Raw genomic sequence first — 23,109 nt, forward strand, 5'->3', positions numbered from 1 at the left:
ATATAACTTGAGTGCAATTTGTTGTTGCTACAACATATTCAGCTTCAACAGTAGATAAAGAAATGCATGAATGCTTCTTGTTGATCCATGAAACTAACATCTTCCCAAGAAAGAATGCTCCACCAGATGTGCTCTTCCGGTCATAAACATCACCTACCCAATTTGCATTTGTATGCGCACATAAAGTAAAGTCATCATCTTTAGGGTACGATAAACCATATTCAGTTGTTCCTTGCAAATACTGGAATATCCTTTTTATTTCACTTTCATGATTTTCTCTTGGATTACTTTCAAATATTACAATACTGACTGCATTCATTATATCCAATTTAATCTAAGTTAAATATAGAAAACCACCAATCATGGATTTATATCTTGTAGGATTTACTAGAGTGGATAAATCTTTAATTGGTAATTTTTCACTTGTAACCATAGGAGTACTAACCGGTTTGGAAATTTTCACGCCAAATTTCTTCAATAATTCCATTAGATATTTAGTTTGACGGATAAATATTCCTTTGTTAGTTTGAGTAATCTGCAAACCTAGAAAAAATCTTATTTCTCCAGTCATAGACATTTCAAGTTCACTCTTCATGTTATCAAAGAATTCCATGCATAATTTTTCTTCACCTCCAAAAATAATTCAATAATTACAATATCATCAACAAATAATTTTATGGAGGAGAAAGTGGAGAAGATGGAAGCTTAGATTAGTAAGCTGGAGGAAGGAAAGGGAGCCATGAAGAATTTTTTGGTTATTATTCTGGATATCCTCACCTCTATGACTAGGAATATGGAGGAAATTGTCAAGTTCCTTGAAGGCTCTAGCAATTCCAAACCTGTAGTGGACCTGGACGTTGATGATGATGCTATTGAGGTAGGAAATGTGGAAAATGCTTCTGGTGGCGTAGCAAAAAGGACAAGGGAAAGTATGAAAAAAGTTGCTTTCACCTCTTCCAAGGAAATCCCAATGCTCAGGGATAATATCAAAGATTTGCAAGGGATTAGTAGAAACTTGGCTAATGCCCTTAAAAAAATTAAGTAATTTGTCTTTTGTCTTTTTTTGGTTTTGGCTAGATGTAGCTGGTTTTGTTGGGCTTTTATGATGGTTTTTGCCCAGAACTGTGCTGATTTTTTTGCAGGATGTCTTTTCTTGTTTCTTAATGTTCTTATCTTTTAAGGATCTTTTGTAAAGGGTTTTGAGGTCCCTTCAAAACTTGTTTTTCCCGTAATAAAAAATAAATAATTCAATAATTAGAATATCATCATTAGTGATCTTATAATATAGGTTACTATCAACATTACCTTTTATAAATTAAAAGCTTCAAAAGATACCTATCCAGCCTTGCATACCAAGCTCTAGGAGCCTGTTTTAATCCATATAGGGCTTTCCTTAATTATAAAACATATTTTTCTCATCTGTCAATAAAAATACATCAGGTTGCTCAATAAAGGCTTCCTCTTCAAGTTCTCCATTCAGAAATGTACACTTAATATCCATTTGATAGATCTTGTAGTTCTTATAGGTTGCATAAGCAAGAAATAGTCTAACACAACTTCAATTCTGGCTACTGGTGCAAAAGTTTCACCATAATCAACTCCTTCTTTCTGAGAATATCCTTTGCAGACCAATCTAGCCTTGTTTCTTACAACTTGTTCATCCATATTCAATTTGTTTCTAAAACCCATTTAGTTCCAATGACATTCTTATTTACAGGCCAAGGAGCCAAAGTCCAAGTATTGTTCTTTTCTATCTATCTAATTCATCGCCCATAGCTTTCATCCAACATTCATCTTTACAAGCTTCAATTACTGATGTTGGCTCAATTTGAGAAATGAAACATACCTCTTGATTTGCCAATCTTCTTCTTGTCATAACTCCCTTGTTTTTTGTCTCCAATGATCTGATTTTCAGAATGAGTTAGCCTTACATACCTTGGTGTTTTCTGATTTTCAGGTTCTCTGTGCTGCTCTTTAGTTACAGATGATTTTTCTAATGATGTCGGGGTAACTGGTTCAACATTTTGTTCTAGTACAGGCATTATTGGATCAATTATTTTCATTTCCACTACCAGTTCTCTATCATAATATTTAGCTTGGTCTTTGTGTTGCTCACACGCTTTCACATCAGTGCTCTCCACAATTCTCTACAATATTTTGTTATAACATCTATATGCTTTGCTCTTAGTTGAATAACTAAGAAATATTCCTTCATCACATCTAGGGTCAAAATTTCCAATGAAATCATCTCTTTTGATATAACACTTACTTCCAAAGATTTTGAAATACCTAAGAGTAGGGGAATGACCAAACCATAATTCATAAGGTGTCTTACCGGTATCTCCTTTGATATGAACTCTTTTGAATGTATAAATCATTGTACTTACTTCTTCTCTCCAGTAGATATGAGACAAATTAGCTTCCATCATCATGGTTCTGGCTGAATCCAAAATGATTATGTTCTTTCTTTCCATGTAATGTTATTCTGCTGAGGTGTCTAGGGTGCAGATAATTGTCTCCTAATGCCATTTTTCTCACAATAGCTATTGAATTCACCAAGTGTGAATTCACCACCTTGATCTGATCTCAGACACTTGATTTTCATCACTGTCTCTGTCTCAACCATAGCTTTAAAGATCTTGAATTTCTCAAAGGCTTCAGATTTCTCCCTTAGAAAAGCAACCCACATCATTCTAGAATAGTCATCAATGATTAACATGAAATATCTATCTCCTTGAAAGATTCTTGTATTAGAAGAACCACAGAGGTCGGTACAAATCAAATCAAGAATATCATTAGATTTATCAGGTATGCTCTTAAAAGAAGTTCTATTTTGCTTACCCATTTGACATTCCTTACATACCAGATTATGAGGCTTCACAATCTTAGGTAAATCTAACAATGGAATCAAAATTTACATGACACAACCTCTTATTCCATAGCCAACTTTCATCAATATGTGCAATCAAACATGTATTTTTACTGGAGTTTAAATGAAAGATGTTACCATTTATCTGTGTACTGGTTGCGATCCCCAATCCTGATTTGCTAATGATTTTGCACTTTCCATCCTTGAATTGTAATTGAAATCCTCTGTCTACCAACTATCCTACACTCAAAAGATTATGCTTCAGACCTTCAACATAATAGACATTTTCTGTGTTATTCTTATCATCCAATGAAATAATTCCTCTTCCTTTGATCATGCATGCTTTGTTATTACCAAATCTAACATGACCACCCTCAAATTTTTGCAGGGTTAGAAACTTTATTTTGTCTCTTATCATATGATGAGAACATCCACTATCTATTACCCATTCATCTTTGTCTTCAACTTTTGCTGCAAGGGCCTTTTCCTCATTTTTGATAACTCGTTCCAAATCATCTTCCTTCATAGCATAAAATACCTATTCTCTTCCATTGCTAGATCCACTAGTTGAATCTTCTGGTGGTTCTTCCTTTGAGTCATCAGTTACTCCTTCCTCATCAGCATAGTAGCATGATTTGTTTTTGTTTCTCCTATACTTATGCTTGATCTTATATTTAGGGTTAGGCTTAAAAGATATTCTCTCTTTCTTCCAATTTTGAATTCTTTTTAGGGCATCTAGATGTAAAATGACCTATCTTATTACATGCAAAACATTTGAAAGGATATTTTCCTTCATACTTACTTCCTATCAGACCTTTAGGTATCCTTCTAGAAAATAGGGCTTCAAGTTGCTCAAACCTCTTCATCTTCTTTCCTAATCTCTTCCAATTCCTTTGCATACAAAACTTTCCAATATTGCTTGTTAGTTGATGATGTAGATGCCTTAAATGCAGTATCAATCTTTGTAGCTCCTCGAGGACCAAATTCTTCAACCTCAAAAGAAGATATCTTCCCAACAAGAGGCATGGTTCTTAGCTCATTAATTGCAGTTGCCTTCATCTTATATGCTGGTGGCAAAACCCTTAATACTTTTGAAACAATCTCTTCCTCGCTCGGAGATCCACCACAACACTAAATTCCTAATACAATTTTATTTACCCTTTCCATGAATGAAGAAATTATTTCATCTTCCTCCATCTTCAAGTTTTCATATCTTATCTAGTAGCATTCAAGTTTTGTAATTTTAATAATGGGATCACCTTCATTCAGAGTCTCCAACTTGTCCCATATAGCTTTTGCCGATGACTTATCTGATAATCTCATGATCTGTTGATCTAATAAGGCGCTTAAGAGGGCTTTTCTAGCTCTGCTGTCATATTCAATGTTCTTTTCCAAGTCTGTTGGTGCAGGATTGCCAGATGCCAGATCATGAGAAGTGTAACCTGTAAGCATGTAAAATTCATCCTTAAAAATATCAATTAGAAGTAAAGGGAAATCACGAATCCCTATCTAATCAAAGAATTAAAACAAACTAATAATGAAATAACACGATCAAATCAAAATAGGAATTATAAATTAAATCGATCAAAACTCCCTATTCTATGACTGCGTATAACTTCCATTGCTCTTCTCCTCTCTGTGGTATGATGGCTCTCAAATATTATGTTGGCAACTTGCAATTGACACAAAGATTCAAAGTTCGTGATTGTTGAAAATGAAGATCGAATGCTCAATTTATAGATAATTGGAGAAGATTGATTGAAAGGTGGAACAAATTGATCAAGAGATGGAACTCAAGTGAGCTCACATGCTGATTGATAGTTGAACTGTTGATTTAGAGGTGAAAATAGAATTGATTGAATAGATTAATTGAGTCAACTGATTGAGAAAAAGCTAACTGAAAGAAGAAAAAGGGTGATTGGATGAAAATTAATTGATGACAAAGAAATCTTTATTTAGAAAAAGCTAACTAAAAGATGGAAATAGAGACTTGGAGAGACAATGATTTAATTAATTAATTGATTGAATTAATTAATTTAGCATGCGCTTGCACTTTGACTTAGATTTTCAATTTAATCTTTGCATGAGATTTATTCAAATAATTGAATTTATTTAATTCAATTTAGTATTTGAATATATTTAGAACTTGACTTTGATTTTTGAAATCATGCACTAGTATTTAGAAGAAATTAGAAGAATTATGAAATTAGGAGAAAAATGAAATTAGAATTTGAGGATTTGGAATTTGAATTAGAAGAATTAATTAGTTAATTAAATAATTTAAAGAAACTATTTAATTATTTAGAAATTGAATTTAATTAAATAATAAAGATTATTTAAATTAAAGGATTAAATCATAATTAATTAAATAATAAATATTTCATTAATATTTAGAAAAGGGTTAATGATTAATTGATTAGAAAGATAAAAATTAAATATGAATTTATTTAAATAATAAAGATTATTTAAATTGGGGAATTAATCATAATTAATTAAATATTAAATATTCAATTAACATTAGAAAATGGTTAAAATGATTAAATGATGAAAGAATTAAAATAGAATAATTAGTAAGACGATGAGGAAATATGAAATAGAACAATAAGATTAATTAAATTAATTAAATAATTAAAGAATTATTTATTCAATTAGAGGAATAATTAGTACATGATCAATGAGACATTTTTAGGTGTCTACATTTTCCCCTCTATGAGACAATGTCGAAACGACTTTGTTTCAAAGAAAACAAAAAATTCTACCCCAGTATGCCTTGGTACCACTATATAGTGTAAATATGCCCCCCCGAAAAAGGTGGTCAAAAAATTTGAAAATTGAGACCATATTTTTAATATCAGTATAATGAGAAATCGTGTAAAGTTTCATGAAATTTCGAGATCGTTTGAGTAGGCTACAAGTTGTTTGAAGGTGGCGGGGACTGCGGGCATCGAGGTGTCAAAAAAACCCTAATTTTGACCTATAAATAGAGATTTTAGGTTTTCATTTGCTCATTTGCAATTTGGTAAGTTCTTAGTTTTTCTCTGCTAATTTTGTGTTTTCTTGCGAGTATTTGATCATCATGGTTCATTATAAAGATCGATTGCACCTGTCTGACCGAGTACGTTCATATCAGAGACCTCCTAGTACTAGCGGCATGGTATTTTTCTAAAATTTTGCCCATTTTTGCTATTTTCCCCAAAAAATAGTGTTCATTTTTAACTTTCCATCTTGCATTAGCCTGTCAATTTTAACGCATTTTCTTCAAACACACTGCATTCGCTATAAGTATACCGCATTCACTATAAATGTCACGCATAAGCTTCTAATGTTACACATTAGCTCCTTTCTTTACGCATTTGTGATAAATGTTACACACTAGCTCATATTGTACTGCATTAGAGCTAAATGTCACGCATTGGTTTAAAACATCATGCATTTGTTGTATGTGAAGGTTTTTTGTCATGCGTCTGATAATTTTTTTATTTTCTCGTGATCCGATATCTGATATTTTAAACATTTTCTCTTTGCAGGAGAACATTGGAGTGATATACTGCCGACAAAGCAGATCCAGTGGACTTGATCTTTGTGCTGATTTACTTGATGAGGAGATTGAGCATATCATATAGCTTGGTTTGTACTATGTGTTACACTTGCCAGAGGTTATGACCAACAAGGCCATGATTACAACTTTGATAGAGTGGTGGCATTTCAAGACATGTTCATTCCATCTTCCTACTAGTGAGGCATCCATTACCTTAGAGGATGTATGGCGTATACTGCATATTTTGATTCATGGTGAGAGAGATGTATATGACCATGACGATGATATTGCTGGGTTGTGTGCACTTTTTGAGTGTGAGATACAGGATTCACAGATCAATGGTCGATATGATATCCCTTGGGCTCATTTGGATTACAATGATTTGACTTTTGTACTATTCAATGTTGTCGGTGGTTTGTTGATACCTAATAGATGAGGTCATGTATTTCTAGTCGGATGGGGCAGAGTGCTCCATGATATGATTGTTCATCATAATGTATATGCTTGGGGTCCATGTCTTCTAGCCATGTTATATTATGAGATGCATGATATTGTATATCTTGGATATCGATCTATCAGTTGTGGTGTGACCCTGCTCCAGACTTGGGCATGGGAGCACATTTCTATTTCGAGACCTATACTCCATGTTGATTTGCAGCCTGGTGAGCCTTATGCTTTTAGGTACATGTCAGGTATCAGACACAGGGGATCAGGTAACACCTTGTATTGGAGGCATCATTTTGATATTCTTCAACATTTTATTTGGAGATCTTACTTAGATTTCCCCGATTGGGCAGATGATGTAGTACACTTGTCATTCTACCGATAGTAGAGATATATTATTGGTAGGACATTCAAGACATAGAGGATCATTGAGATGTATCTCCTAGGTCGGGTACTGTGACAGTTTGGGGAGGTACAGGTGACACCGATGGTTACTACTTATTTTACTTGTGTATCTCGTGAGGTCTCGGATTGGGGGGCTTGCATTCAATCACATGTTGCTTCTACTGAGTTTGATTCTCTTCAGTCATTACTCTGGGATTAGGGTAGAGGTTCAACGGATCCAGGGACTACGTCAGAGTATGATGCATGGTGAGCTAGACATAGGCCTATTACATTTACTAATTCTGTTGTTTCGATTATAGCACAACATATTCTCCATCCTAGGCAGAGATTGAGGATAGACTCGAGGGAGAGAGAACCAGAGGAGATGAGGACATATACATTGGTGGAGACACCGAGTCTACTAGAAGCAAAGATGAGGATGATTCTTTAGGGTCATCAAGCAATGAGGATGGTGATGATGATGATGAGATGCCGAAGCTAGAGGACGTGCCTACTGCAGAGGGTAGGGGAGGATAGGCAGGTGATAGGGATGATGATGATTTGCAGATTCTCAGAGCGCGGATTCGGAGTCTAGAGGAGAAGGTCGCTAGACAAGATGTCGAGAAAGAGGCTTACCATGTAGACTATGATGCTTTATAGGATGAGAGTGATCGTCTCCAGAGGGAGAGAGATGAGGCAGTCAGACGGTCACAAATGATTTAGGTTGCCTACGATCAACACTTTGCTCCGGGTACTGATGCACGGAGTCAATCTGATAGACTTTACTATGTTGCATAGGAGGCTTTTATTATCGAAGACTTTATTATGACATTGTACCTGAGGGACAGAGAGCTCCTAGTTTTAGTGTTGTTAGAGGTCATTCTGGTTCTAGTAGGACTTCCACACGGAGGACCAACAGTGGTTGTGTTATGGGACCACCTCGACATCCTAGGGCATGAGGTAGTAGACAGCATACACTTGTTGATAGAGGCAATGTTGGTTGGGATTTTGATCATCTTATCTGAGCCTTCGGGCCTGTTTATTGTATTCATACACATTATCATTTTTGAGTTATATATATATATGATATGCAGTTTTTTGGCGGTGATCTATTATGCTTTGCTTTCCATGTATGCTTATATGATGCTATGAGTTATATGTATGTCTATATGATTCTATATGATTCATGAATGCAATGGTTACTACATGATTTATAAATGATGCCTATGAATGCAATGGGTATTATATGTATGCAGTTTTTACTGATGTTTATGAATTGAATGATATCTATATGAATGCATTTTTTATTTTTTTGTATGATAATGTCAAAACAATTTTTTAACTCAGATGCACCTCGAAGAAATGTTAGTAAGATGAAAGAGAGAATGGTTTGATGAAAGAATGGTGTTAGAAAGAATATACGATTCAGAGAGAAGATGGGAAATCAACACACTATCAAGAAACATATGAGATGAGAATGAAATTTGAATGAATCACGAACCTGTTTCATTTATTTTATTGTGCAATATATATTCATCACTAAGCCTTATTATTGAAAAATGAAGCTTAGCACATCAGGGTATAAGGAACCAAGATGTAAAGATATCTCATTGAAGAAACAAACACGTAGCTGACAAGGAGTGAACCCCTCCATTCTAGGAAATACACTAGGAGTCGAGGTATGTGTGGCATTCAATAGCTGAACGCTCCTATCACAGACAACCACTAGATCAATTTCCCTATAACTTCTTTGGTTCACACCACAAACAACAAACACAGAAAAAGATAATGGCCATCATGGCTCCTCTAGTCACTTGTGGACATCCCTGAGTAGCATAGGAACGTAACCTGTCGCCAAATGTAAGCATGTAAAATTCATCTTTAAAAATATGAATGAGAAGAAAAGGAAATCATGAATCCCTATCTAATCAAAGAATTCAAACAAAATAACAATGAAATAACACAATAAAATCAAAATAGGAATTATAAATTAAATCAATGAAAACTCCCTATTTCGTGACTCTGTGTAACTTCCATTACTCTTCTCCTCTTTGTGGTATGATGGCTCTATGATATTGCACTAACAAACTGCAATTAACACAAAGATTCAAAGTTCATGATTGTTGAAAATAAAGATTTAATGCTCAATTTATAGATAATTGGAGAAGATTGATTGAAAGGTGGAACAAGTTGATCAAGAGGTGGAACTCAAGTGAGCTCACATGCCAATTGATAGTTGAACTGTTGATTTAGAGGTGAAAATAGAATTGATTGAATAGATTAATTGAGTCAACTGATTGAGAAAAAGCTAACTGAAAGAAGAAAAAGGGTGATTGGAGGAAAATTAATTGATGACAAAGAAAACTTTATTTAGAAAAAGCTAACTAAGAGATGGAAATAGAGACTTGGAGAGATAATGATTTAATTAATTAATTGATTGAATTAATTAATTTAGCACGTGCACTTTGACTTAGATTTTCAATTTAATCTTTGCATGAGATTTATTCAAATAATTGAATTTATTTAATTCAATTTAGTATTTGAATATATTTAGAACTTGACTTTGATTTTCAATTTGGTTTTTGAAGTCATGCATGTGTATTTAGAAGGAATTAGAAGAATTATGAAATTAGGAGAATAATGAAATTAAAATTTGGGGATTTGGAATTTGAATTAGAAGAATTAATTAGTTAATTAAATAATTTAAAGAAACTATTTAATTATTTAGAAATTGAATTTAATTAAATAATAAAGATTATTTAAATTAAAGGATTAAATCATAATTAATTAAATAATTAATATTTAGAAAAGGGTTAATGATTAAGTGATTAGAGAGATAGAAATTGAAAATGAATTTATTTAAATAATAAAGATTATTTAATTGGGGAATTAATCATAATTAATTAAATATTAAATGTTCAATTAACATTAGAAAATGGTTAAAATGATTAAATGATGAAAGAATTGAAATAGAATAATTAGTAAGACGATGAGGAAATATGAAATAGAAGAATAAGATTAATTAACTTAATTAAAGAATTAAAGAATTATTTAATCAATTAGAGGAATAATTAGTACATTATCAATGAGACATTTTTAGGTATCTACATTTGCACCTCTTTCAGACAATGTTGAAACGACTTTGTTTCAAAGAAAATGAAAAATTCTACCCCAGTATGCCTTGGTACCACTATATAGTATAAATATGCCCCCTCGAAAAAGGTGGCTGGAAAATTCAAAAATTGAGACCATATTTTCGATATCACTATAATGAGAAATTGTGTGAAGTTTTGTGAAATTTTGAGATCGTTTGAGTAGGCTACAAGTTTTTTGAAGCTGGTGGGGACCACAGGCGTCGAGGTGTCAAAAACCCTTAATTTTGAGCTATAAATAGAGATTTTAGGTTTTCATTTTCTCATTTGCAATTTGGTAAGTTCTTGGTTTTTCCCTACTAATTTTGTGCTTTCTTGAGAGTATTTGATCATCATGGCTGGTTATAGAGCTCGATTACACCTGTCTGACTAAGTAGATTCATATCAGAGACCTCTTGGGACTGGCGGCATGGTATTTTTCTAAATTTTTGCCTGTTTTTGCTATTTTTCCAAAAAAATTCCAGTGTTCATTTTTTCCTTTCCGTCACGCATTAGCCTATCGATTTTAACACATTCGATTTAAACACACCACATTCGCTATAGGTTTACTACATTTTTGCTTAATGTACCGCATTCGCTATAAATGTCATGCATAAGCTTCTAATGCTATGCATTAGCTCCTTTCTTTACACATATGTGATAAATATTACACATTAGCTCATATTGTACCACATTAGAGCTAAATGTCGTGCATTGGTTTAAAACATCACACATTCATTGTATGTGAAGGTTTTTTGTCATGCGTCTGATAATTGTTTATTTTCTCATGATCTGATATCTGATATTTAAAACATTTTCTCTTTGCAAGAGAACATTGGAGTGCTATGCTGCTGATAGAGTAGACCTAGTGGACTTGATCTTCGTGCATATTTACTTGATGAGGAGATTGAGCATATCCTACAACTTGGTTTGTACTATGTGTTACACTTGCCAGAGGTTATGACCAACAGGGCCATGATTACAACTTTGATAGAGCGGTGGCATTCCGAGACATGTTCATTCCATCTTCCTACTAGTGAGGCATCCATTACCTTAGAGGATGTATGACATATACAACGTATTCTGATTCATGGTGAGAGAGTTGTATATGACCATGACGACGACATTGTTGTGTTGTGTGCACTTTTCGAGTGTGAGATACAAGATTTGCAGATCAGTGGTCAATATGATATCCCTTGGGCTCGTTTAGATTACGATGATCTGACTATTGTACTATGTAGTGTAGTTAGTGGTTTGTGGATACCTGGTAGACGAGTTCATGGTTTTCTAGTTGGATGGGGCAGAGTGCTCCATGATATGATTGTTCATGGACATGTATATGCTTGGGGTTCGTGTCTTCTAGCCATGTTATATTATCAGATACACGGTATTGTATATCTTGGATATCGGTCTATCAGTTGCGGTGTGACCCTACTCGAGACTTGGGCATGGGACCACATTTCTATTTTGAGACCTGTCATTCATGTTGATTTGCAGCCTGGTGAGCCTTATGCTTTTAGGTACACAACGGGTATCAGACATAGGGGATCGGGTAACACCTTGTATTGGAGGCATCAGTTTGATATTCTTCAACATTTTATTTGGAGACCTTACTTAGATTGCCCCAGTTGGGTGGATGATGTAGTACACTTGCCATTTGGTAGACAACAAAGATATCTTACTGGTAGGACATTCAAGACACAAAGGATCATTGATTTGTATCTCCCAGGTCAGGTACTGAGACAGTTTGGGGAGGTACAGGTGACACCAGTGGTTACTGCTTATTTTGCTCGTGTATCTCGTGAGGTATTAGATTGGGGGGTTTGCATTCAGCCACATGTTGCTTCTGCTGAGTTCGATTCTTTTTAGCCATTACTCTGGGATTGGGGTAGAGGTTCAGTGGATCCAAGGACTACGCTAGAGTATGATGCATGGTGGGCCAGACATAGGCCTATTCCACTTATTGATCCTATTGTTTCGATTACAACACAACAGATTCGCCATCCTAGACAGAGATTGAGGATAGACTTGGGGGAGAGAGCCAAAGGAGATGAGGGAGGAGATGAGGACGTAGACATTGGTGGAGACTCTGAATCTACTAGCAGCAGAGATGACGATGATTCTTTAGGGTCATCGATCAACGAGGATGGTGATGAAAATGATGAGATGCCAAAACTGGAGGATGTCCCTGCTGCAGAGGGTGGGGGAGGATAGATGGGTGATAGGGATGATGATGATCCATAGATTCTTAGAGCACGAATTCGGTGTCTGGAGGAGGAGTTCACTAGATGAGATGTTGAGGGAGAGGCTTACCGTGTACACTACGGTGCTTTATAGGCTAAGAGGGATCATCTCCAGAGGGAGAGAGATGAGGCAGTTAGATGTTCACAGATGATACAGGCCACCTACGATCAACAATTTGCTCCGAGTACCGATGCGTGAATTCAGTCTGACAGACTTTACTATGTTGCATAGGAGGCTTTTTATTATCCATGACTTTATTATGACATTGTACCTGAGGGACAAATAGCTCCTATTTTTAGTGTTGCTAGAGGTCATTCCGGTTTTATTAGGACTTCCACACAGAGGACCAACAGTGGTGGTGTTATGGGACCACCTCGACATCCTAGGGTAGGAGGTAGAGGACAGGATCCACCTGCTGACAAAGGTAGTGTCGTTTGAGAGATTTTGATCATGTTATTTGAACCTTTAGGCCTATTTATTGTGTTCATACATGTTATCATTTTTTAGTTATATATATATATATATATAATATGCAATTTTTTGGTGGTGATCTATTATGCTTTTCTTTCCATGTATGCTTATAGGATGCTATGAGTTACATGATGTATGTCTATATGATTCTATATGATTTATGAATGTAATGGTTACTACATGATTTATAAATGATGTCTATGAATGCAATGGGTATTATATATATGCATTTTTTACTGATGTTTATGAATGCAATGATATCTATATGAATGCATTTATTTTTTTTTGTATGATAATGTCAGAACAAGTTTTTAACTCAGATGCACCTAGAAGAAATGTTAGTAAGATGAAAGAGAGAAGATTTTGATGAAAGAATGATGTTAGAAAGAATATACGATTCAGAGAGAAGAGGGGAAATCAACACACAATCAAGAAATAGATGAGATGAGAATGAAATTTGAATGAATCATGAACCTGTTTCATTTATTTTATTGCGCAATATATATTCATCACTAAGCCTTATTATTGAACAATGAAGCTTAGCACATTAGGGTATAAGGAACCAAGATGTAAAGATATCTCATTGAAGAAACAAACACATAGCTGACAAGGAGTGAACCCCTCCATTTTGGGAAATACACTAGGGGTCGAGGTATGTGTGGCATTCAATAGCTGAATGCTCCTATCACGGACACCCACTAGAGCAATTTCCCTATAACTTCATCGTTTCACACCACAAATAGAAAACAAACAAAAAGATAATGCCCATCATGGCTCCTCTAATCACTTGTGAACATCGCTAAGTAGCATAGGAACATGACCTACTGCCAAATGTAAGCATGTAAAATTCATCTTTAAAAATATCAATTAGAAGTAAAGGGAAATCATGAATTCCTATCTAATGAAATAATTCAAACAAACTAACAATGAAATAACACAATCAAATCAAAATAGGAATTATAAATTAAATCAATCAAAAATCCATATTCCGTGACTGTGTATAACTTTCATTGCTCTTGTCCTCTTTGTGGTATGATGGCTCTTAGATATTGCGCTAGCAACCTGCAATTGACACAAAGATTCAAAGTTCGTGATTGTTGAAAATGGAGATTGATTGCTCAATTTATAGATAATTGGAGAAGATTGATTGAAAGGTGGAACAAATTGATCAAGAGGTGGAACTCAAATGAGCTCACATGCTGATTGATAGTTGAATTGTTGATTTAGAGGTGAAAATAGAATTGATTGAATAGATTAATTGAGTCAACTGATTGAGAAAAAGCTAACTGAAAGAAGAAAAAGGGTGATTGGAGGAAAATTAATTGATGACAAAGAAAGCTTTATTTAGAAAAAGATAACTAAAAGATGGAAATAGAGACTTGGAGAGATAATGATTTAATTAATTAATTTAGCATGTGCTTGCACTTTGACTTAGATTTTCAATTTAATCTTTGTATGAGATTTATTGAAATAATTGAATTTATTTAATTCAATTTAATATTTGAATATATTTAGAACTTGACTTTGATTTTCAATTTGGGTTTTGAAATCATGCACATGTATTAAGAAGAAATTAGAAGAATTGTGAAATTAGCAAAAGAATGAAATTAGAATTTGGGGATTTAGAATTTGAATTAGAAGAATTAATTAGTTAATTAAATAATTTAAAGAAACTATTTAATTATTTAGAAATTTAATTTAATTAAATAATAGAGATTATTTAAATTAAAGGATTAAATCATAATGAATTAAATAATAAATATTTAATTAATATTTAGAAAAGGGTTAATGATTAATTTATTAGAGAGATAGAAATTGAAAATGAATTTATTTAAATAATAAAGATTATTTAAGTTGGAGAACTAATCATAATTAAGTAAATATTAAATATTCAATTAACATTAAAAAATGGTTAAAATGATTAAATGATGAAAGAATTGAAATAGAATAATTAGTAAGATGATGAGGAAATATGAAATAGAAGAATAAGATTAATTAACTTAATTAAAGAATTAAAAAATTATTTAATCAATTAGAGAAATAATTAGTACATGATCAATGAGACATTTTTAGGTGTCTACATGTAACCTTTCTCAGTTATTTCCCAAATTTCCTTTCGAATGCATCTTAGATGAGTCTCCATCTGAATTTTTCATACTCCATAGTTTGTTCCATCAAGCCTAGGGGGTTGTCCTTCGGGCATATAGTTACTCAACTATTAGTTGTCATAGGATCTTCTTCGAACGGTTAAGCTTCTGCAAAAAGAGGACCTGGCTCTGATACCAATTGATAGGATAACAGGTGGACAACTGAGAGGGGGGGTGAATAAGTTGTCAATAGATTATGTGAATTAAAGCACTTAAAACCTTTTATCACAATATAAGAAAACAGATACCGAAATAACTGATAAAGCATTAAAGCACAATTGTAAACCAAAGAATCAATACCATGCAACCAAAACACATAACACCATGATTTGTACATGGAAAACCAATAAAGGGAAAAACCATGGTGGGAAACCCTACCCATAGTTAGAGGATACTTCTACAGAAAGTATATGATTATAATAGGGGCTTGCACATGCAAGAAGGCACACTACCTAGAGCACACTGCTCATCATAATGGAGTCTCACTGACTACAAAAGAACTCAATTACCTCAAAATATTTGGACAACAATCCAGAAAGAAGAACTGCCTATAATAACATCAAACATGCCAGATTATAGTTTAGGTTAAGCTCAATACTGGAGGTCTAAAACCTCTTAGATAAACCCAACTCAATCACCTATGATCGACCAAATCCTCTGCATATTATTACATTATTTTCTCCTTGCATATGATATACAATGAGAATTTACAAATATTTATACAAGCCCTGGACCTAAACAATTAGGTCGGTGACCCAAATGATAATTCAATAGATCCATTACATAATCCTAAAATAAAATCATAAAACATGTCTGTCTAATGCCAAACGAACATCATCCAATCAATAAAACATCCTGAAAGTGCATCAGAAGGATCCACCAACACATTTCATGAAATCGGTCCATAACCTAGATAACACTGGACCTAAGTTAGATCCACATGCGCCAAAACAATGACACCAATCAGTCAAGGCATAAACACAATCAACATCCTGGATCCCTTCTAGAAGCTGCACCAACACCACTTAGCATTACATCAAAGATCTTCAGTAAAGCTCTGTCGATGAAATCCTTACCAGACCTACAAAGCAGGCATACTAGAACATAAGATAGCATCCGATCATCAAGTCAATACCAACTGACTGAAACATACTTCAAAATTATATGAACCATTCATACAACCTTATTCCATCATCCAGATCATACTGGTGACAATCAACTAATAATCTTCCCAATCCAATCCTTCTATCGAAAGTTGGTAAACAACCATAACAGCTAGCATTGACATCAATGAAAAAACATCAATGCAACACATAACCAATTCCTTCATATTGCCAACAATATCCCCCTTTGGCATTGATGATAACACGATGTGATAAATATCCAAGTGCCAAGAAATGCCAAACACATCTCCCCCTATGGAAGACAACCAACAATCTCCCATAAAATGATATAGCAATGAAGCTCTGAACACAATCTGAATCAAAAGATCAAATACCGCCACACTCCTCTTGAGGAGTGCAATCAATCTGAAAAATAAATAGCAATGGCTTTTCACATATATTCCTCCCCCTTTGACAAAAATAGCAAGGATATGACATAGATATCAAATAGAATATAAAAACTCTAAATATCAAGGCTGACTACTCCCCTTGAGTAGTAGCATTATTTCATTGATCTGAAGCAAATGATAGCTTTGATAATGCATACCGGATTGATGTACAACTGCATCATTTAAGTCTCTACTAGAGGGGTAGAAACCCCCAATATGTCTCTCGAATGCTCAAATGATTCCTAGGACAAAGGTTTAGTGAAGATGTATGCTATATGTTCTTTAATGTTCACATAGACCAATCTGACTTCTTTTTCTTCCACCTTTCCCTTCAAAAAGTTGTACTTGATTAATATGTGCTTAGTCTTGGAGCAAAATATCATCTTCTTTGATATGTCAATAGCTATAGAGTTATCACAATGAATAACAACTAGATCATTACAAATCACTTATATATCCTTCAATGTCTGCTTCATCCATAGAACTTAAGTGCAATTTGTTGCGGTTGCAACATATTCAGCTTCAACAGTATATAAAGAAATGCCTGAATGCTTCTTGCTGATACATGAAACTAACTTCTTCCCAAGAAAGAATGTTCCACTGGATGTGCTCTTTCATTCATCAACATCACCTGCCCAATTTGTATTTGTACATGCACATAAAGTAAAGTCATCATCTTTAGGGTATCATAAACCATATTCATTTGTTCCTTGCAAATACAAGAATATCCTTTTTATTCCTTTCATGATTTTCTCTTGGATTACATTGAAATCCTGATACAATACTGGCTGCATTCATTATATCTGGTCTAGTCTAAGTTAAATATAGCAAACCACCAATCATGGATTTATATCATGTTGGATTTATTGGAGGGGATACATCTTTAATTGAAAAATTTTCACTTGTAACCATAGGAGTACTAACTAGTTTGGAATTTTCCATACCAAATTTCTTCAATAATTCCCTTAGATACTTAGTTTGATAGATAAAGATGCTTTTGTCGGTCTAAGTAATCTGCAAACCTAGAAAAAATCATATTTCTCTAGTCATAGACATTTCAAATTCACTCTTCATGTTATCAGAGAATTCCATGCACAATATTTCTTCACCTCCAAAAATGATATCATCAAAAAATACTTCAATAATCAGAATATCTTCATTAGTGAGCTTATAATATAGGTTACTGTTAGCATTACCTTTTATAAAATCAAGCTTCAAAAGATACTTATCCAACCTTGCATACCAATCTCTAGGAGCTTGTTTTAATCCATAAAGGGCTTTCCTTAATCTGCAAACCATATTTTTGTCATCTGTCAGTAAAAATCCATCAAGTTGCTCAATAAAGACTTCCTCTTCAAATTCTCCATTCTGAAATGCACACTTAATATCCATTTGATAGACCTTGTAGTTCTTATAGGCTGCATAAGCAAAAAATAGTCTAACAGCTTCAATCCTGGCTACCAGTGCAAAAGTTTCACCATAATCAATTCCTTTCTTCTAAGAATATCCTTTGCAGACCAATCTAGCCTTGTTTCTTACAACTTGACCATCCTCATTCAGTTTGTTTCTAAAAAACCCATTTAGTTCCAATGACATTCTTATTTTCAAATTGAGGAACCAAAGCTAAAGTATTGTTCTTTTCTATCTGATCTAATTCATCTTCCATAACTTTCATCCAACATTCATCTTTATGGAGGCTCTTTCTATTCTGGTTGCTATAAGGCATTGTTGTTCTCTTCGTTGGCAGAATATTGTTGTCAAATCAGACTCCTAGGTTGTTGTGACTTTGTTGAATCAATAGAAGTTTGATGGTGTTAGTTGGCAGTTACAGTTGATTATTCATCAGATTCTTTTGCTTTATAACTCCTTTGAGTCTATCACTTTCAATCATATTCCCAAGGAATGGAATGGAGTTATTGATTGTCTTGCTAAGTGGTCTTTTGTCTTTATGGAGGGCTGGTCTATTGAGGATAAGGGATAATTTTCTTTGGAATTGTCTCATCAGTTGGATCATCTTGCTGATCAGGACAAGTCTTTGTAATATTTTCTTTGTTGGGCTCTTTGTCTTCTTTTGATGTTCTTCTTTTGTTTTGAATAAATTTTTACCCCTCTTTATTGTCAACAAGAATTGAACGGCTATTGAAACATGGATGGAACTCTTCCCTTAAACAAAGTCACCATCATCCAAGTTTTACATTTTTGTTCCTCTAAAATAATGTGCAATTTTGGGGATATCAAGCTATGTGAGATATTCAGCTGGAGTTTATTTTGACACAGAAAGAAAAGTTAGATAAATGGGTAATGGGTTTAATAATTAACTAGAACAAGTTAATTTTTAAAATTTGCTCAAAAAACTCTAGCCTATCAGTTAATGATGGTTGTGAATATTGTACACAAATAATACTTTATTTTGGAATGGAGTTAGTGGTAGAAGTGGGAGTCGTAGATTTAAAGGAAGTAAAAATTATAGTTTCATGCTGGATATTTGGATTCTATGCATGCATACATCCTCTAGAAATAAATCACAGTGAGTGTCCATATGTCAATTTGTATTGCTATATGCAGAAAGAATTGCCCTATTCTCTTCCACCCATTTTATATAATCTCAGCTTCCATCTTCGAGACGTATTTTTGTAGATTGATGACTCTTGAAGCGAGGTAAAATTCCCAGTCACTTTTGGGTGTCTTCTTTGATCTTTGAATATTCTTACTAAGTAAAGGGCTTTGTTTCATGTCGATCTATGTCTCTTTATAGGACCATCTGAAAAACCACCAACCCCCCCCATCCCCCCTCCCCTCACCCACTCACCCACCAACCATTTTTTTCTTATCTTCTGCATTTCAACTCGTGTTTTCTCATTGTTTTGGCAATGGTGGGCTTACCAACTATGGTTTTATCATTTTATTAGACCTTGCCGCTGTTAGGCCCAATATGGAAAGCTAATGTACTGAGAGGGGAGGGGTGAATGAGTACTTCAAATCTTTTCTTCAACAATAACTTTATTGTTATGCATAAACCAAAAACGGTTGTAACATAACATAAAGCTAAAACAAATAGATAACAATCATACATGATTCACTCGATAACACATATATTTTGGTTACACAGAAACTCTTGGTTAGAGAGAAAAACTGCGGTGGGGATGGCACCCACAACTTCACTACTGCAATAATAAAGGGTGCTCGGTTAGAGCTACATGTTTAGCTATTTCTGATAGCTTACCCTGTTAGGAGTATCAAGATCGTTAGATCTACCTTGCTAAAGGATTTTACAACACTTATTCTAAATGTTGCACCTGGTTAAAGGCTTTACAATTTATAGACTTTGTTAGAGTCTTTTACCCCGTTAAAGGTTTCTCTTACAACTCAAAATATTACAATAAAATATTACAAATATCTGCAACTTCACATCTGAAATATTATAGAAGATTCTATGTGCTCAAAATGAGATTACCTTGCTTATAGCATACCTCGGTAACCCATAGATTAACTCAGTAAACCCTTATGTTTACTCTGTTCCTTGACTGTTCTCTGAAATCCTTCTCGGTGACCTATGTGTCTCTGACAGTCATAATACGCAATGCTTTCTTATGTATCACACATATCTTGCTTCATACACCTCTGTATATCAATGTCTGATCCCAATCCATGCTGTATAAATAGATCTCTTATGTCGGTGATCTAGTTCATTGCTTCAATCTTACAAACATGATTTATCGAATGAATAACCATACAAAATATTTCATTGAATAGATGACCTCAAAATCATACACAATCCTTAAGTGCAATTTCCAATGTGAAAACGGTTCTTTGTTCCTTGATCTTGTAACACGTTTCTACATGTGTGTCTAGGTTCAATGAATCTGGTAACACGTTTCACTCAGTGTACATCAACTTGGTGTATCATTATTGCTGCTCGGTAGACATAGAGTGTTACTCGGTAGACAACTCGGTGTATACTGGGCTCTATGACTACTTTCTTCTATAACCGACTGCTCTATTCTTACCGACTAAATTTTTCAGTAGTAGTAACTGACTAGAGTGTATAGAATGACTTTGGACATAAAGCTAATGGCAACTTAGTAAGTAGTAACAATCTACCCTTTTGACATTAGTTGAGATGTTTGACAAAACTTCTTTCAAATTCATAACTCAAAAATCTATATACTTACAAAATTTGACTAAACTGATAGTATATACATTTGTTAATAAAATAGTATATTCAAATATACTCCTCTTATCAATATACTGTACATCACTCTGATTTGCATGCTCGGTGATTAATGTTTTGTGTTTACTGCTCGGTTCACTGCTCCCTGTCAATTGCAACTGTGCATATGGATACTCTGTTCTGCTCAGTATACTCCCCCTGTATACTACAATCCCCCTTTGATACTTTGATACTATACTCCCCCTTTTTGACAAACATCAAAACTTAGTTACCACTCGGTGGAGGCAACTGATCAAAAATGGATTTGTACTTTGTCCTTGCATCGGTGAGAGTGGCAAAGAGGGCATCCTTGACATTGTCCATGAGTGAATTCTAAGTTGTAATGTCAGCTAACAGTGAAATTAGTCCATCTAAGGTGCTTCCCTCTTGTTGAGTGGATAGGGAGGTAGCCTTGTTGATTTGTTCTTGGATGGAGGAAAGATGAGGAATGAATAATATCTGAAGAGTCATTATATCCATCCTGATCTTGTGCTCTTCATTCCTAAGTTCCAATTATTGAGCCATGAGCTTTTGTAGCTTGGTATAGAAATTCTGAACAGAGTTTGGCTCAGTGGTCAACTTATTTGAGAGATTGATGATCTCTTTCTCAATCACGTCTATTTTATTTTTGATATCTTTAATGAATAAAGAGAATGTACAAAGTTTCTGAAATAAATAAAGAATATGCTTGAGTTGAGGGGAAAACTCAGCGATAAATTTGACAAGTTTTACTTTGCCAATAGCAATAGCTTTCTATAACTCTTCAATCATTTTAGCAGTGAGCTCTTTGTCCTTTAACTTGCTCAAATATTCAGATGCATCTACTCCAGATGTCTCTATTTTAGTTAGGAGTTCATCCAATTGAATATGGATGGCTGCATCTGTTGTCACTATAGCTTCAGGTAGCATATCTGTTAATAGTGCTTTCACCTTCTGAAGTACTTTGTTTTTCTTTTGAATAGCCATTTGTTTCTCCTGTTCTGCTTTGGCTTTGCATAGTTCACCGAATTCTATGAGTGCTTGCCCTTTTAATTTGGAAATGTCTACATTTGGCAACATTATTGGTTTTGACAAATCTAATTTGGAACTATGCTTTTTCATTTTCTTTTCTTTAGATTTCACCAGTTGAACTAATACAATGGCTTGGGAGGCTTGATTACCCTCGATAGGTTGCTCGGTAGAGGCAACACTTTTGTCGGTTCCTGTAGCCTCTGTTTTCTCCTTCGGTGCTTCTGTGCTTGGGTTCTCAGTTGTAACATTTTCAGTGCTAGAAGGGGCTTGAGAGGTCTGTTCCCTGGTGGCCTGAGAAGTAGCTTCTCCTTCTGTAGACTTGTGACCTTCTATTCCTTGTTTAGTATCCTGAGGGGCCTCGATTGAAATAGGCTGAGTGACTAGAGGATAGGGTTGAACTTGTTCCAAAACTGACTCACTGGATACCAGTTTGGCATATGCATTCCCTTTTATCATTTCTTGTTCTTGTCCCTCGGTGTCCATGATATCCTCATCAATTTGTATAGTGTCAACAGGGTCTTGCTCGGTGATATCAGGATCTTGCTCGGTGACATCAATTGTTTCAACTTCAACTTGCTCACCATCATTCTTGATTCGAAATATTTCCTCCCATTTTTCCTTGGTTTCATTCTCTACATCCAAATAAAATCCATTCATCAATTTCAAGGCTCTTTGCTTGACTAGGAAGTTTGAGTGGTAGTTTTTTAGATGTTCACTTATTTCATCTAACGACATGTCTGGAAAGAGATGTACTAGACTTCTTTCTCTCATCTTCTTTTCTGAGTCCATGGCATATTTCCACCTGTTATCAATATGCAAATACAATTCTTTTGGGAGAGAATTAGTTACTTCCAATGGGACCAATCAGAATTTCAGAAGTGTATAGATGACAACTTCTTCTATTTGTCTCTTTTCTGCATCAGATCTCGATTCATACTTAACATATCTAAATGATCCAAATCCACCATACTGTTTCAGATTAGCACAAAAGTTATCAACACTATGTACTTCTTCCTTTTTGCTCTTAACAATCAAAAATTTGCTTGCATCTTCAGATTCAGTGTCACTGGACTCTTTAGTCAAAATGAGTCTCTGAGTATATTTCTTA

The sequence above is a fragment of the Cryptomeria japonica genome, chromosome 10, assembly GCF_030272615.1.
Source record: "Cryptomeria japonica chromosome 10, Sugi_1.0, whole genome shotgun sequence".
NCBI lineage: Eukaryota > Viridiplantae > Streptophyta > Pinopsida > Cupressales > Cupressaceae > Cryptomeria > Cryptomeria japonica.